We start from the raw sequence: 18,816 nt of genomic DNA, 5'->3' as shown, positions 1-18,816 counted from the left end.
TAATAATTAATAATATAGTTAAAGAGGGTGATATTAAACAGGTATGTGATAAATTTGCTTCAGCCTTTTCTAATGACATTGATCTTATTAAGCACGTGTGTCACGAGAAATGGCTGGATAGAAGTAGCTATGTAAAACAATCCGACGTATGTGTGAGGTGGCAACCGGTCAACAGTAAAACGGTCATGAATGTTATTAAAAACATGAGCAGTAAGAAATCTCCGGGTGATGACCGCATACGTATGTCGGATATCAAAATGGTGACTAATAAATTAAGCCCAGTACTTGCTAATTTGGTAAACTTGTCTGTTACTGGAGGCAGGTATCCAGATCCTTTGAAAAAAGCAATAGTTCGACCAATACACAAACGGGATGACCTTACATCACTATCAAACTACAGGCCTATAGCAATATTATCGAGCGTAGATAAAATTATTGAAAAATGTATTACTAATCAACTGGGAACCTACCTCCACAAAAACAAAATAATAGATAGTTGTCAGCATGGTTTTCAAGTCAATAAAAGCACCAATACTTGGTTATCACAGTTCACCGATGAGATAAATACCTACTTAGCAGAAAAAAAGTTTGTAATTGCAACATTTTATGATTATAAAAGGGCGTTTGATACTTTAGAAACCGATACGTTACTAAAGGCAATGGATGAGTGTGGAGTGAGCAAGCCATTGAGCAGCTGGTTCCGTGACTACCTTAGTTCAAGGTCCTACCAAGTTAGGGTGGGCGAGATACTCAGTGATGAGATAATGGTCCGTTGTGGGGTAGCTCAAGGATCCGGTTGTGGGCCAGTGTGCTACCTCATGCACGTAAACAGTCTACGTGGAGCACTGGGTCATTGCTCAGCGCGCATGTTTGCAGATGACTTGTGCACGCTGCGCGCGGGCATTGACCTAGCGGAGACTTGTCGCTCTGTCCAGGAGGATGTCAATGCAGTTGTGAAATGGTCACACGACAATGGAATCGTACTAAACTCTGACAAAACCAAACTCATCATCATTCACTCTCCATATCTTCCACCTGCAGGAACAGAAACTCCAGTGATCTCTCATAGTTACTCATGTTACCACAATAGATTAAATAATTGTAATTGCAAACCCATAGAAAAAGTTAAATGTATCACGTACCTAGGTGTAAAGATAGACGAAAGCTTCTCTTGGTCTAGTCATGTTAATTATATTTGTGATAAAATGAGGATACTACTGGGCAGATTTTATCATTTAAGTTTCAGAGTACCAATTTCTTTATTAAAATACCTGTACAAATCACTGGTCGAATCCATTGTGTCTTATGCTCTTGATTGTTATGGACTTACTTTTAAAACTTACATAGATAAAATAGAAACACTACAAATTAGATTCTTAAAATTATTAGTAAATAATAAAACCAAAAACAGTTGTAAAAATGACTATAAAAAATTATTTAAAATATGTAATATTCTGCCGGCCAGTTTAAAACATAAGTACCTATTATTAACCAACCAACATGGCAATCAAGAGCATAACCTGTCGCTCGTGTCGCATACACACGGCACAAGAACCAAAACCAGTGGTAGATACAATGTGCCTAGAGTTAATAATTATTATGGTGATAGAACTTTATCGAAACGCATACCATATGTAATGAACAGTTTACCTGTGGACATCGCAACAGAAAGAGATAAAAATAAGTTTTCTAAAAAATTAAAAAAGTATCTACTTAGTAGTTTATAAATATCTATAAACATACATACAAATATACATGTATAAAACACAAGCTACTGAACCATATAATATTACTCTTATACATACAATATAAATACATTATAATACATAAACTTATAATATATAATCAAAGCTTTTATACAATATATACATATATGTACATCTTAAGTACTGCTATAATTAAATGAGACTCGACCGTGTCCACAGACAAACTGTTCAAACAGTTTTGTGGACCATAAGTATAAGTTTCATGTAAGAAACACTGTTTTAATAATAATAAATAAATAATAATAATTAATGAATAACAACAATTAATTAGCGCGTCAAGTCGATCTCTCATCGCCAGCGGGCTCAGTCTCACGGCGAGACTGTTAATTGCTGTCCACGTTCATTATAACCAATGCTTTCATTATATTTTGTATTTAAAGCTTTTTATTCGAGTTTATTCCCAGTGTGGCATGGTTGAATAAAAATGTCAGTCTCGTATAAAATGAAGTATAACTGTGAAGTTTGGAAATAAAGACATGCGTAATCGGTCAGAACTTAGAGTTTAGGGTTAGATTAGCGATAACCTTTCGTATTTTAGTAATAATCCCTTCGACGTATTTGTTTAAACGAATACCGCTCAATAATTAATATACACATTGTTAAAGAACTTTCTGATCCAAATTAGAAGTATTGTTAATGTTTAACTTTACATATTTATAACGAAATATGCAGTTTCGAAAAGAATACATTGTCATGTCTTATCTATATGTGCCTTCTTCCCGTCTTCTGTGTGATATGTGCCTTTTTTGAAACTATATTTTCAGTTACTAAGACACAACCGAGTTGCTTTACAATATCCTAAAGTAAAGGAGACTTTAAATTCTCCCCCATACCATCAGAAAATGCGGTTCACTAACCCAGAATTCTAGCTGAATCTAATAAACATAAAATATATATCAAAATATGATCAATTCAAGGTCTACTTGGTGTTTATGACAGGTGACAAGTTGACTGATGACAGTGGTTGCCTAGCAACGGGCTGGGAATACATAATGGATAGCCGTTTATCTCGGCCCCTGGGCCCTCGCCGCCCGTGGACGACGGAATATCTATCATAAAGTGTCGCAGATTTAATGCTTGGTAGATTTTTACTTAGAAGAAATTGTGTGCGAAATGAAATGTGTAAGATATACCTACAGATTATAAAATATTTTAAAATTAAATCTAAATGTAGTCTATTTAAACTTGAGATAAGATCTTATTTTCTATAGAACCGATTGTATGACACTCAATTTTAAAGTCTTTTATTATCGCCCCATATTTTAAGGATTTATTTGCTAAGCTAAGGAATAATCAAGAAAAAATACCTTTATTTAAAATACTATTATTATGCAGCACTACGAAATACGATTATAAATACAACGAAAATCAATGCAACTAAATACAATACGATTTATAAAACCCTAAATGAGCTAAAATCGACATAATATAAACCGTCAAAACACGAAAAATTACTGCACAAATAGAAGCTGTAAGTCGCGTTAAAACCTCAACACATCTTTAAGATATGCAACAGTAGTCGTGATAGGGTAAGGAGTGCGGGATCGATTCCACATTATGCGCTGTGCCAAACTCGGTGGGGCATCGCCCGCTAGTGTGTTCACGTTATACCACACGACACGAGAATACGCGCTCGTTTTAAATAAAGTACATGCGATTTAGTGCAGTTTCATGCTGTTATAGTAGCTTGAAATTGTGTAAGTTTTATTTTTACACGTTTTCTGATAGCCTAGGACTTTTAGATACTTTTAGAGGTTTTATGTAAAGATCTCGCTCTCAAAATTTTACTAATATTTGTCACTTAAGGTTTTAACCTTAAGGGATGGTTCAGATCTGACCGAGTAAGGAATTCGCATCGACGCATCATCGGTTGAGTGTGAACGGTTAAGTATTTTTCTATACATTTGTCTGTTCTGGCGTGAACTAAAGAACTAAAAAACATAGATACACAGACTATTAAATACATTACCCCTTTTACGTTACGCAGTATTGAATTCCCATAAAAGCAAGGCAAGTATTCAACGTACCTATTTATTAAATGTACATAACTAAGGCCATTCCTACATCTAATACTACAAAATCAATAAAAAAACTACAAACTTAATCGTATCGTACAACAACGTACAATCACATCATCAACCCCCCTACAGCGGGGTGTACATGTGTAATTATTTGGCGTCGCTCCTACTCGAGCGTCTTGTGCAAACACGAGTCATTTAGCGGCAGGGTTAACGTTTCCATCAGCTGTGGGGTTCAGAGGGCGATAGTTAACTTGTCTGTCAGTTTCAGTTAGCTAATATTGTCATGGTTTACGTTTACGATTTTTGAACGCGATGCTTAAAGGCTATTCTAAAGAAATATATAGTGAATAGAATGATAAGGCATGGCATTTAGACAGTCAAAGGCCAGTTTCGGTAGATTAATATTATGATGCCCCGAAATACTAGTAAAAAATATAATTAACAGCTATTTCAAATTTGAATTTTATCTTGTGCTAACAATATTTGTTTCGTCGTTCGCCGATGTCAAAATACAACCATTTGTGTACCATATAACAAAACTATGTCTTATGAAAGCAGATGATAACATAATTTTAGATCGAGTCAATTTTGAAGAATAGTTATAACACAAACTTCTAAGAAAGTTATCTACAATAGCGAATATCTATTTAACAATTATTTTCACAAGAAACTCGTAAAACCAGGGCAAATCTAATAACAAGGTGTATTGTACATTTCAGTTGAATAAGGATATAATCTCTTAGATCCGATTACTGTATCATTTAATTTGCTCCGCCCCGCCGGCACCACCCCTATAATCTTTTATATTAAACTTCTACTTTCTTACATTATTTTTACGTTTTAACGTATTAAAAGGCTGTTTTATTTCTTTTTTTACTGTCGTAGCTTAGCAACGAAGCCTAATTGAGAGTATATAATAAGTTAAGGTCGTTTTTAAGACAGTGTTTCGGAAGGCACGTTTAATTGTGGATCCCGCTGTTATTTTCAAAAATCTTTGTCTAATTAGTAGTCAGAAGTTTAAAAGTCTGACAACAAGTCTTATTGAGAGGTACCGTGTTATAATGTGTCCAGATAACTGGGTTGTGTATGTCCGACAGACAGTCGCTTCATGTAAAATACTGGCATTCAGCTGGATCCGGTGTGACTGAAAGCAGACTCCAACACAGTTGGAAGAAAGGCTAGGCTGATAATGTGTATTTTAACGTAAAGCACGTCATATTTCTTACTACTATTAATGAAGATATTAACTATTATATGATTTAACAGCGAATCCTATTTGGTGGTTCATAACTAAGAGCCAAATATCTGGTAAATAATCTGACAGAAAATGTATGAAAACCACTGTTAAAATTCCATGTGATAAATATTTATTATATCTAGAAATTTCTATAAATAACGCTTAATAGACTCCATTTGCTCGTATAATAAAAACTTTCACAGACTTATATTCTATTATTGGAATAAAAATAAACTGATCGTGTACGTTTAGTTAGTTTCTGGGAAATATTTAATCTGTAAATAAAACGGGATATTATTTTCTCTTTCACGGAATAACGGATAAATCGCGGATTAAGTTTCAAATGGAAGCAATACTGCAAAAAACTATGTTGAATAATGAATATGCATCCGGTATTCAATTAAACACGAGATTTTTATATTCGACATCAATATAAAAAAACCGGCCAAGTGCGAGTTGGACTCGTGCACGATGGGTTAACTATATAAAAAAAATGGAAAATAAAATGTTTGTTCAATATGGGAGCCCCTTCACATATTTCTTTTATTCTGGTTTTTAGTATTTTTTGCGGTAACAGAAATACATCATCTGTGAAAATGTCATCTCTATTACTTTTACGGTTCACAATAAACAGCCTGGTGAACAAACACACAAGGAGACAGTGCAGTTTTAGTAAAAGGGTTCCCGTTTTAACGTTTTGGTACTGAACCCTAAAAAACTAAATTAAATTCCGAACCGTAAATTGAGGAAAACTAAATTAAACCGCAATCCGTAAATTCATGTAAACAATTGCTTGTATAATACAATAGTACGGTTGAGCGAACAACCTGTTCCGTGTTGGTTCTGCCTACACTATTTATGTCACAATAGCGTGATTGTAAGGGGAGTCCTTGTTCACCGACATTCGTATCCGGTTCACCTAAATACCTATAGTTTGGCTTTTTGAAGAGATATACGATGTTTCTATGAAATATTTTCTAGGAGTTAGAATGTCATTTTGTATGGAAGTAATTTCCGGATTCTGATTTGTACAATTCTTTTCATCGTTTGAAAGTATTCCGTCAAAATCTGTTCCCGGAATGACTTCTTTCGAAGAGAAAAGGTCTAAGGCATGAAACTATTTAAGTCATTTATTTCAGTTGATCATCTAGTTACCAATCTGTATAAGACATAGTTTCTTTTGAAATTTCCTTTCGCTGAGATGCTTGAATATTTTTTCCAAATTTCTGATGATATGTATATGAAATGTATGTAATGTTCGCCAAAAGTAACATGTTCAATAATATGCGTGTTTTCATTTGTATGTTGCTGGTTGTATTAATCTGGTTTCCGAGAACTTTTACATGTGTTCTCACTTGAATCAGATACCGTTGTACACCGATTCCCCGTAATACTAACATTAGCGTTCGCAGAAATTCAGTTGTTTAAATAACGCTACATATAAATACATTATATCGCACATTTAGATGAAAACTCCACTAAATAAAAAAAAAACATTATTTTCAGAAACTGATAAAAACTGATTGTCTAATATATACAAAATCAGTTTTTATTACTTTCTGAAAAAAAAGTTTTTTTTAATTTAGAGGAGTTTTCATCTAGAGGTGCGATATTTGCTATTTTTTCGCCAAGTTGTTTAGCTAATATGGGCACAAAGTACATAAGAATATTGCCTAATAATAATATTTCACGAATCAACAACACACTCCCTTGCGTCGGCACTAATTTGAGGACAACCCTCGGCGAGTTCACCCGAGGGTTGGCGAAAGTACCCGAGGGTGGTTCTTTCAGCTCATCGCCCGAGGTAGCAAGTAATCGTGGTGTACAGGAAATTGGGGTTTACTTTTAACTAGGAAGGGCGTGTGTTCGGAATATTTTCGCGTTGTTCCCGAGGGTGGGGTCTACCTGGGTTTACGATGAGCACGACGGAAAAACAAAGGCTTGTTTGGAGATTAGTGGGTACAGAGAAAACGCGATTATAATATGATTTTGAAGGGAAATTTGGCGTAGTTTTAATAGTTGATTATATCGATAGCTAATCCTTACTTCAAGGTAGTTACTATGAACATTAAACGAAGATATTATTGTTGTGTGTTCAATCATTTGGGTATGTACTTAAAGTTTGTAATGTTTGTTGTTGAATGGAAAGGCCATCCATTATATACAGTCCAAACATGTGTAAGTTATTGATCGCTAAGCTATTTTAGACAGTAAGGCTATTTAGAATGCGGTCTTTACCTTCATAGTCGTAATTCCCAGAAGGTTAGATATTCTAAATTGGGTAAAACAATACGTATAAAGATGGCACAAACAATTTCTATTTATAGTTTACAAAGCAGTTCTTTGTTAAAGAATGTTTAACCAGAAGCTTGCTATTTATATAAAAAGTAATAATACTCGTGTCAAAGTGAGTTAGTAATAACATTTTCAACCTAGCAGATTTAATAAAACCTTCCTTATAATATATTTTTATTTGTACTTGCAGATAAAAATAAATGTTATGCATAAATATTTCAATTAATTATACGTTTTTCTGTGTCTTATTTTATTGCTAAAGAAAGCCTGACCAGATGATAAAAGAGAATTTATTATTCTAAAGAAAATGAAATAGTAAGTCACGGCCTAACTTATACCACTATTTGGAAGAAAATTTTAACCCAGTGAAGGGACAGTATTAATTTAGTAAAAAAATTACCTTAAATTAAGCACTAAACCTACCAAAGAGCACCAACCATTTTCCACTAATCAAAAGAAGCCCAGTTTTCTCTAGCAAAAGATAACAATACCCCTTACAGGAAGTTTCATACTTCTACCGTGACAAGCTAATATTTGTTCAGTTACATATAACGATAGGCTCTAGCTGGCACGAGGCGAAGGTGGCCATCGATCAACTCTTGTTTATATTGGGGACCTGTGTCATGGTGACCACGCGTGTTCTGTTAACTAGATATAAATCTCGTTAATGATTTAGTTGAAAGTGTTGTGTAAGCTTGTTGGAGAAGGTTTTTTGAAGGTTCAAAATGAATACTGACGTGTTAACAACTGGTCATTGCTTAATAACGAGTATTTTGGGATCCTTGTTAAATTAACCGACTGACTGACTGATGGACAACGCTCAGCCAGAACTACTGAGCTAAGTTAAATTTTGGTATGGGGAGTTCCCCCGTAGAAGGCCGAAAGGGGTTTTTTTTTTATATAAAAACTAAAGTTTACGCGGACGAAGTTGCGGGCGGGTGCTAGTCTATAAAGTCAAACTATTTTAACATTATTAACACCGGAAATAGCAAAAAGTTACTAAAATACTACATTAGTAAATAAATAATCTAAGAAAATCTTACACTTATAAATACACTACTTAACAATAGCGAACGCGATCGGCTGCCGCTGAAACGAATCATTTTCAAGACAACAATGTATTATTAACATAGCTCTTTCTCATGTTTTCACAAAAGGTCTAATGTTTTATTTGAAAATGTAAACTATCACACTTTAACGTATAAATTATCACAAAGCATTAATTTTCTACGACACTTTTCATGCATAGAAACTGTGAAATAAAGCCTCCAAAACTGTCCTTGATTTTCAAATACTCTAGTTTTGTAAAGTCCATATAAAACCCCATTGTCAGCAGGTGAGTGAGGCCTCGACCCCGTCACCATGAGGAGCCGACCTTCTGTAAATATCGTGAGAACAGCCTATATGCAGGTATTTATATATAGGTATTATATAGCTATATTTGGGTAAAGGTCACAGCGGAACAGAGACATTCTATGTAGAGAACGTATCTTTTATTTTGATCTTGGCTATTTTTGTTTAATGGCATCTTATGTAACGGATATAAAGGGTTTCAGATAGCGGTGCTTACATAGAAAATGGGAGTTTTTATTTATGTTTGAAAATGTTATATCCGTGGCGAAAAAAATATATTTTATAATGTATTTGTATTAAAAAATTATTTCTTCAGTTAGCTAGGAACCAGGGCGTCTAGGCTACAGAGACCTAGTAAAATATAAAGTAAATCATAGGCGAAAATGCATAATAGGATTTATCCCCGCAAAATTGTTACCAAGGTAGGGACAGTTTCAGTATGCAACATTTTGCTTAAATTCCTACAACTACAAATGACAGTTGTTTACACTGATGAAAAGTAAAAAAAAAAGAATTTAAACGCGCGACTTTTCTATTATCAATCTGGGGATTCAAACGCGCGACCCTACATAATATATCTGACACTATAACTACAACTTGGCATACAGTGTACCATAGGTAACGTGACGGAAGGCCATTGTCATGTCCTCACCCAGGCATCAAACCTTGACTAGCAGATCACGCAGACACACGCCAGACGTCGGCCTCTATTACTCCGCTCATTATGACAGGGTAATTATCATCGCGTGGTGAATCGTTTACATTATGTGTCTAGACCGAGAATGTTTTATTTGCATGTATACTTTTGATGATAACATTATGAGTAATGAAAACCTTTATTTGTCTTAATAAATTTAAATAAATTTTCGTGATAATCCAACATTTGCACATAATAATACATAAAATCACGCGTCGTTCTTCTACGGATGAGATCCAAGAACATATATGTATTGCTACGACTAACATAGGACAATAAAAAAGACTAGTCGGGGTTAATTTTAGAAAAATAAATGTCTTTCTTTGAGTACAATACAAAGAAAACCCAATTATGTTTTTTTTAAACGTAGTCTATGATTCAGCCTGAGTCTTCATCTATCTCCATGTAAAATTTTATCAAATTCGATTGATAGTTTAACCGCGAAACAGACTTCCCAACTAATATTATAAACAACAAAATAAAGTGACTTTACATTTATTATATTTACCCACATTTACACATAGCATATCAATCAAATTCATTGTTATTCAGTACTTATCAATGACATCTATTTATTTACTCAATACTATTCGCTATACCACAATAGAAGCAGAAAATCTGCAACTTCAACAATATTTATCATCATTCATTTGATATACAAGTTTGCATTGAAATGGTTTCCTAGAATTCAATTGTAGTTTTCAATATGGAAGCGATGATTGATGCTATAACTTTTCTTTCTACTGCTATTTCTTTGCATTGCTATTGAAATACAAGCTTACGTCCGCGGCTTCGGCCACGTTTTTCTTTTTAGTAATTTATTCCAAGGGATAAAATCCAGTACTCTACCACATTTTAATTAAATCGGGTCAAACGTATTAATTTAAATGGAGAATAACAAAGAAACGTACATTCTCATTTATTCTATCATAACGTGTTTGAACTAAAAACTTCAATTGCTTAACTTAACCTAAATAAAAGCTACCAATGATTTTAAATATTAAAAAGCAATCCATTGCTCCATTTCTATAAAAGGAAACAAAACACGCGGTACATTAGCGGCATTGTACCATCAATAACACTTTGACACCGCACTATCCATTACACAGCGCACCTTTGCTAATGCACTGACTGTAATATGCCTCACGCAACTATTATGGGTAGTTATTAAAGTGTATATCTGTCTCTGTTTAATGTATTGCTTTAATCGGATGTCTCGCTCTACGCAGTAGTTAATGAGTATAATGCATCGGGGGTTAGTAATTATAAACTTAGCAAGACTTTGCTTTGCACGTTCGTCTGGGATACAAAGATGTTTTTGCATTCACAATGCACATACGTATTGTAGGTACTCGAGCCATTACAAACGTGCAAAGTACGATATAATAAAAAATAATCATAGACATGTGACAATGAATTAGCGTGAGCGAGAGAGTCCGATAAAATGACATGAATTTAGAAGTATTCCTCTTTGATAATTTTTTTTCAGCACCTACACTATCCCCTTTTGTACTTGCTGAAAGAGGAATTATTTTACACAAGCTGACACAATTTTATCTCTCTTTATAATAATAGTACAGATCTTCCTTGTGATAATAGTAAATACAAACGCATAAACAAACATACAGTATCCATTACGTGGTATGTTCGTAGTTCTAAACTCATCACGCGACTGCAGCTATCAACGTAAAACGTTTTAAAGCTGCCTTTAAACTGCTTCGCTAGGGGTGACAGTAAGCAAAATAAAAATAATAACCATGGAAAAATTAAACAGTTTTGAGCATAACTACATATTTCAACTTTTTAAATTTTTCCGAAATGTACAAATATAAAAGATACCGGATGACCTATAGAGCCTGTTACGTAATAGCAATAAAAAATATTTAAAAGAGCAGTGGCAATTTTAGGAGTGTAATAGCAATCAATTAGACACACATAAGTGTTAATTATTAGGATACTTAATACAATCGATATTACCACTCATGAATTCAGTGATACAATCGAAATATTCCTAAAAGATCATGTTATTTTTAAGAAGAAATTACTTCTCTAAGCCTGAAATTTCTATAAGTTGCTAGAGCCGTGTATAAGTTGCTTCAAGTTTTTTTTATAGCTTAGTAAACTTTCACCGCGTGACAGCCCTATCAAAACACCATGGTACAAATGGGAATATAATAATGACGTAAAAGCTTGTGTTTTTATGTCGCAACTTAAAACGACGTTACGACATATTTATCTGTCGTAAATCTGAAGGTTTACTGACCGCCACTCACACGACAAGCAGATACTAAACGGTTTAAGAGAAATAAATAAAGAAAATAATGTGTATTTATCTGGTACTAGCTGACCCGCGCAACTTCGCTTGCGTACATAAGAGAGAATGGGTCAAAATTTTTCCCGTTTTTCTAACATTTTTTACTGCTGCTCTGCTCCTATTGGTTATAGCGTGATGATTTATAGCCTATAGCCTTCCTCAATAAATGGGTTATCTAACACTGAAAGAATTTTTCAAATCGGACCGGTAGTTCCTGAGATTAGCGCGTTCAAACAAACAAACAAACAAACTCTTCGGCTGTATAATATTAGTATAGATGAATTAAAGGAAAACTGGCAGACAAACTTTTAAAATGCTTCGAGTTGTGAAGCTTCTAGAAAATCCAATAGCGCTTTTTCTCGAATGTAGAATCTATGTGAATCGTATAATATCGAAAGTTTGACAGCTCAAGAATCATAAAAAAAATAACTCTTAAGAAATGCGCTATGAGCGCTGATTAGTTGTTAAAACATCAATTATGAGAGTTACTTAGTTGTCGCCGTTGTCGGTAGTGATAGAAAATAAACATCTTTCAATTGGTTAAAGAAGTTTTTCATGTGATTGTATCACATGAAAAACGGCAACGCCACTTGCTACTTGTTTCCGACAAACTTCTTTGGCTTTATTCCCATTTTGTCTAACACATGTCCGTTACCAACAAACATGCATATGCATAATAAAGAATTAATATAAAATTAATTCATAACCAACAACACAATCCTCGTGAATTACAAAATACAATTTTCAGCAATGAACGTATTTCATTGATTCAAACAAATGCGATGTCATTAAAACGAATATAATATCGTTATTCAGAAATCATTGAATTTCAATAATTTCAATGAAATTTTACTGAAACGTGGATTCAAATTATTTTAATTAAAGAGAATTTACATGAAACTATTTATTGTTCGTGCTTTGCATTTGTGCTTCGTTTCGGTGAGTAAAATTATAATTAAACACAATCATGTTTTTGACATCGAATCTGTGTTTCATAACGAATATTTGCCATATTTATTTTCTATTATTATTTATTGTGGTTAGGTTTCATGTCAAATAATGTTATAAAAAATTATCCAATTAATGAAATTTCAAAGAAGAATGGAACTAAATTAATATGTTTGAAAATAGTGAAATGTATATGCTACATGAAAAACGCAAAATTTTATATCAGGATAAATAAATTTTACGATTACCAAGTACCATGATTACAAGTCCCTATTTATAACCACTAAGCTATTACTGAACACGTTATAGTGGCACTAACCAGCTGCGTCTAAAACTATATGCAATTTCATACTACGCCACATCGAGCTACGACCAACTTGTCGTAGCAAAGTGCTACGCTCCGTAGATGGTGCTACGAACTTTGTGAAAACTCTGCGTAGAGGCGGGCGTGCGCGAAATACAAAGTTTGTTTAGCGTTGATGTGATTAAATAGCGGTCGAAAGTATTGAAAATAACGGTCAAGATTTTATAAATGCTTACGTAATGATGATCAGTCTTCTTTTAGTTCGCCCTTACCTGTGAAAAAGAAAATAACATTAGTTAAGAATGTAACTTGAGTAATGAAAAATCGTAAATATTATAAAACGTGGAAAAAAGTAAAATGATTTCGACACATTTGACACACATATTCGATTCGGCACGTTCGGTTTGGCAATTCTTATCGAACAACAAAACTAACTCGTAGCAATTACTGCACATGTTCGGCTTGTGCTGGGTAGTTTTTTCGGGCACGATATTTTTACTATATTATGGCCAGTGTTGCCAAGCCAACGATCAATGCTGTCGATAGGTCCCATAAATTGATGAAAATATTGATCTACCAATTCACCGACGAAATCAATTTCAAATAAGCCACAGTACCATAGATTAACAATAATATTTCTTTTATAAAACACACTAAACCACTACTACAATTTAGTCCATCAGCAATATCAATTACCCGTGACCTATTCACGAGTCCACTTAACGTCCTATACAACATCATGTACAGTGTCGACGTAAACGTTGTTAGCGCGTAACGAAGGAGGTAATGGACTATCGGCGCTTCGATCATTCATTAGTAAGAGGACCTACTTTATTGTTCGGTACAGTTTATAGGTATCTTGGTAGGGGGTTTGCTACTTGGTGAGCACTGAGTGAGCAGTTAGAGGGATTAAAAATGTGACAGATAATTTTGTAAGCTGTGACTTTTGAACTGAGTTAATGAATGTTATTTATGACTAAATTTACATAGACAGATTACACTTTCTTTGGATGAATACCTATCTGGATGGCCGAGGATTGCGACCGACTTAGGAATTTGGTTTGGACTTAGTTAGAAAAAACCCTTTATCGAAACGAAAAAAACTTTATTGAGTTTAAAACCCATCCGAAATAACCAGTTCTTCATAATATATATTGAAAAAGGCACAAGGTTAAATACTTAACTCGTGTAGGCACTAATTAGTAAGTTATTTACCAAAAGAACTATACGAAATTTGAACTATTCAAATTCTTTCACATTAAACGGTAAGCGTGGGTTCAGTCTTCAGGCTAATTGTATGGTATAAAGTTAATAGAAGGTATAAAACACGTTTAAACATCAGAGAGACCGCCTACACGCCGTCTAACCGTCACGAGTCTCACACGCTGCGTGGGAGTCCAGATAATGTTACGATAATAGAATATGTTATCACAGATTTAGAGATTTAGGTAGTTGCTGGTCTGATTTACAATGTTAAACAAACAAAAAGTGGTTTAGTTTTGATATTTAAGTGGATCTATTGGGGACGATGTTTAACAATTTATTATGCCTACGTTGCGTGTATGCGTATGGGTTTTGATTACCAAAACCATACATATTTTTGTAAATTCGGTTTCGGTTCTGATTGTACTTAAGAACCGTTAAATGTTTGTAATGCCTCCGGGTCGCAACGCTCCTGAACTCTTCGTTCGAAAATCAATCTTGTACAGCGGAGACTATAACTAAACCACACCTAGTCCCTGTCTATCGAAAGAAGTCGTGATGTAATTTGGTATGTATGTAAGTTCAAATCAATGCTCAAATCGTGATTGTTTAAAAAGTATATTGTTGAAAAATTTCATTAATAGTTGATTTAGCGGGAGGTTTTAATCAGCCGAATTCATTTTCATATTTCCGTTATCTGATGATTATCGCAAAGATACCACACCATGAATGTAAAGCATATCACATTTATTATTTACAAACATTCATGAACTCAAGATAGTGTAGATAAAATATGCGTCATTTAACAACCAGCTGTCTATCAGACAGTGCAATCTATTCCAAGAAAATAGTATTACGTGCTTTAAAAGATAGTAAATATGAGTTATGGAGAGATGACACCGATTACAAAGACTGAAAGACGATATGAATTTTTAAACTCTCTTTAGATTTTTGATATAACTATTATGCGGTTCTTCCTGCCTACATGTTACATAAAGGCTTGGCCAGACTGAACACGCAGGTGCGGGTGCGGACGCGATGCAACGTACTTAAACATAAGAAATCTTATTGTAGAGTTCGTAGTGGACAGACGGGCGCGAGTTCCCGCGACCGCGCCGCGCTTGCATCCGCATGTTCAGTCTGGCCAAGCACTAAGAGTATATTATAAATAGCGGAATTACTATCGACCCTGGCATGTGATAACATCGATTTCAAATGAAACATATGAGCAATATGTTTCATAATCATGGTCATATTTCAAATAATTTACACAAAGCCTTAAGGTTCTATACACCTAAACCTTCCTTAAGAAACATCCTATCTACCGGTGTTAACCAAATAAAAATCCCTTTAATAGATTTTGAGTAAAACGCGATCAAACATACAGGTGGTAGATACGGCTAGAAGCTCTTATGAAACACTTTAAACAGGGAAAAGAGATGTCAAACAACACGATAAGTCTTTAAAAATAGTCACCTATCCTTGTTCTTCCCACAGAAGAGCGTATCTTCTGTCCTTCACATTCACAGATCGACACTCAATAGAGCACTGGTGGCGCTTACGAACTGCTTTCAAACATATGACTCAATGGAACCAAATCTTATCACCGCGCTGTTATCAGACTATGACCCGTTAGTCACAGTTTGTGTTATACGTGAGGAAATAAACTGTCGGTTTGTTGTCAAAATAATAGGCTTTATCTACTGTTTATTGTGACGTAATTTTGATAACTTTTGGAGATAGATTGAAAAGCAGTAAAAGCTGCAGGCTATATTCACATTGAATATTTTTTTATGTTCTATTAGTAACGTTATAAAAATTTATTAACTTCTGTAGTTCACATGAACTAACGACGGACTTACTTACTAAGAAGAACATATTGTCCTTTCAATGTATTTTTATTGATTCTACTCTGCGTCTCAAATCTGTACACACCATAGACCTAAAACTATAAAGACTGATGTTTTCAGACTTCTTGCAATGTATCACTTCGAGCAAATTGTAAATATTCTCCAATAATCTATACTAATATTATAAAGCTGAAGAGTTTGTTTGTTTGTTTGTTTGTTTGAACGCGCTAATCTCCGGAACTACTGGTCCGATTTGAAAAATTCTTTCAGTGTTAGATAGCTCATTTACCGAGGAAGGCTATAGGCTATATAACATCACGCTACGGTCATTAGGAGCGGAGTAGCAACGAAAAATGTTACAAAAACGGGGAAAATTTTGACCCATTCTCTTAGGTGACGCAAGCGAAGTTGCGCGGGTCGGCTAGTACTTTATATTCAAAGGCTAGTTTAAATAACTGACATCAAAAACAATAAAATTAACTTTAGACAGACACTATTAGCCATCAAACCTTCACAACAAAAATACAAATTCGACTTTACAAATTCCACGGGTTTTCCTAGTTATAAAACATCAAAACACAGAATGCAAAGTCATAATTTATCACAAATTATCTATTATAAACAATACAATAAATTGTCACGTAATCAGCACTCTGTGCGGCTTACGTGAGTCACGGGTGATAAGCATCTATTTAGTATGAGTGCTAATGTTGGTGTTTTTAATGATCGTTGCGGGAGTCATTGCAGAAAGTGGTAGAAGCAAATGTTTTCGTAAAAGTTTGGAATGTAGATTGAAAGTACGCGTGTATCGGGACAGAGTTGGAGATTATAAAGCCAATCCTATGCACGGAAAATAATACAAAGCTATAAATCCTTACGGTCGGTCTAGCTGTGTGACATTTTTATGATAAAATCTATCACTTGCGTAATTTATCCGAAAATATTAATCTCTTAAGTTTTGTACGTTATCTTAGAAAAATGTTCTTCGAGATTTTTGAAAGATAACGTGTATCGTGTTTTGAAAATTCATTCATATATTGGTAATGTACTAAGTATGTCTAAACTTGAAGCCAGTAGTTTTAAATTGGTATTGATTTTCTTTTAGATAAGCTTAGAGACTCCACCCAAGGTAGTTTTCATCTATATTCAGGAATGTCACTAACAAATACGTAATTAACAATAAGCATTAAAAAACATGTGTACATACTATCTACACATATAAAATTGCTAGCCACTTATTAATAAGTGTAGTAATTTCTCTGCAGATTTAGGTACGCTTCTAGACCTTGACGTCAGCCGATAGGTCGCGAACTTCTGACGACACGTTGACACTAATAAGGGAGGCGTGACGTCACCGCCTCCTGTACAACCTTATTTATGGTGAGCAAGATTAATGCTTGTGTTGTGTGCATTATTATGCTGGAAATTGTGACCTTGATTGTTTGAAGGTCGTTTAAAATGAGTATTGATGTTGCTCTTTAGGTTTGAATATGCATGTTATGTTATTGTAGGAACAGGTCATAAATAATAGGTTTGATTCTAAGTAGAGATATATAGTGCACAAATTATGAATTAGAAAGAACTCTTGGTTAATGTTTTGGAATTTAATAACAATTTTGTGGTAATGTATAACTATCCAGGATTTATCAAATGAAGTCCACCTGTGTTTAGTTCTATCAACCGCTATGACGACAAACATTATGTGTTTGAAAGTAAAAATACATAGAAATAAGTGCACTTACTACCAATATTAAATTGCCTATATAATATTAATAATGACGCACGATACTGCTGGCTTTTGGCCACTGTTGTGTGTGTCCACTTTGTTTATTCACTAATTACGATGACAAACTCTTCACTGAAAAACAATATTAACATGCAAGCACTCCAAATACAATATGAGTAATAAAATAACATGACAATATAGAATTCATAATTGCCATTAAGTATTTCGGAGAATATTTGTATTGCAATTAGATTCTTATCAAACTATGGTTAGTGGTCAAATTAAGCCCGACGCCCATTCTCAAGATCGGTAAGGAAAAGGCTTGGTCAGCATCCCTACACGCAAGCTAACACTACCGCAAACTTTGTTTTAGAATGCTTAAAGACTCGTCAACTTCCCTTTTGGGCGTTACAGCATATTTTGAGGCGCCCATAGCCAGTTGTGCTCACGAATCGATCGATCTGTGGGTTAAACAAACGTTGGCGCGATCATTCGATAGATGGGCAAAGTGGTATTTGAACTGGGCGTCTCCGTCCGGAGGGCACGTAAAATGTCGGTCCAGGTAGTTGTCAATTAAGATAAGTCATTACGCCACGCCAAAGGTCTGCGGGCGGCTTGAACAACTTTGACACTAGGTTGACCACTAACCATACGATAAGAAGAAGAGGCATGCCAAAGCATAGTTTCTGACAATGTGCGCTTGCATGTAGAAATGTTAAAGGATCCTTTTCTTTACCGGTGCCGATAATAGCCGCCGGGGCGTAGTGTCAAAGTTTTCAAGCCGTCGGAAAGGCCTTTAACTTGGCTTAGCAATTGCTATCACAGATGTCTTAAGACGCACAGTAACTCTCAAATATCGATGATGTTAGATAAGTTATCAACATCCTTCCCAATATACGTAGCTATCATGTAAAGATTTTATTTTGAGATTATTTTAATCCGATTAGGGCTTTTAATCAGCTTATTTACTACCACATTTAAATAAGCAAAATAAACAAGGTTGCTGCTCACACAAATGTTCACAAACGGTAGGGGGTGATTTCTTTATAATAAAAAGGAATACGTCGCCGCGTCGCGTAATTCCTAAGAAAGTGTTGGTTAA

The 18,816-nt window shown here is 34.6% G+C and overlaps 1 protein-coding gene across 6 annotated transcripts in view; it reads right to left on the bottom strand.

Annotated features, from left to right (window-relative positions):
- bsk (mitogen-activated protein kinase dJNK) overlaps positions 1-18,816 on the bottom strand; it is a 146,030-nt gene that overhangs the window by 84,655 nt on the left and 42,559 nt on the right. For 2 of the 6 annotated variants that reach the window (XM_076123934.1, XM_076123933.1), the window contains exon 2: positions 13,172-13,207. The exons of the other annotated variants lie outside the window; for them this stretch is intronic. The gene's annotated coding sequence lies outside the window, so the exon portion shown is untranslated. The remainder of the gene's footprint in view (positions 1-13,171; positions 13,208-18,816) is intronic. 6 annotated transcript variants of the gene reach the window in all.

Source organism: Anticarsia gemmatalis, chromosome 16 (genome assembly GCF_050436995.1).
Source record: "Anticarsia gemmatalis isolate Benzon Research Colony breed Stoneville strain chromosome 16, ilAntGemm2 primary, whole genome shotgun sequence".
Lineage (NCBI taxonomy): Eukaryota > Metazoa > Arthropoda > Insecta > Lepidoptera > Erebidae > Anticarsia > Anticarsia gemmatalis.
This window is presented reverse-complemented; position numbering and strand designations above follow the sequence as displayed.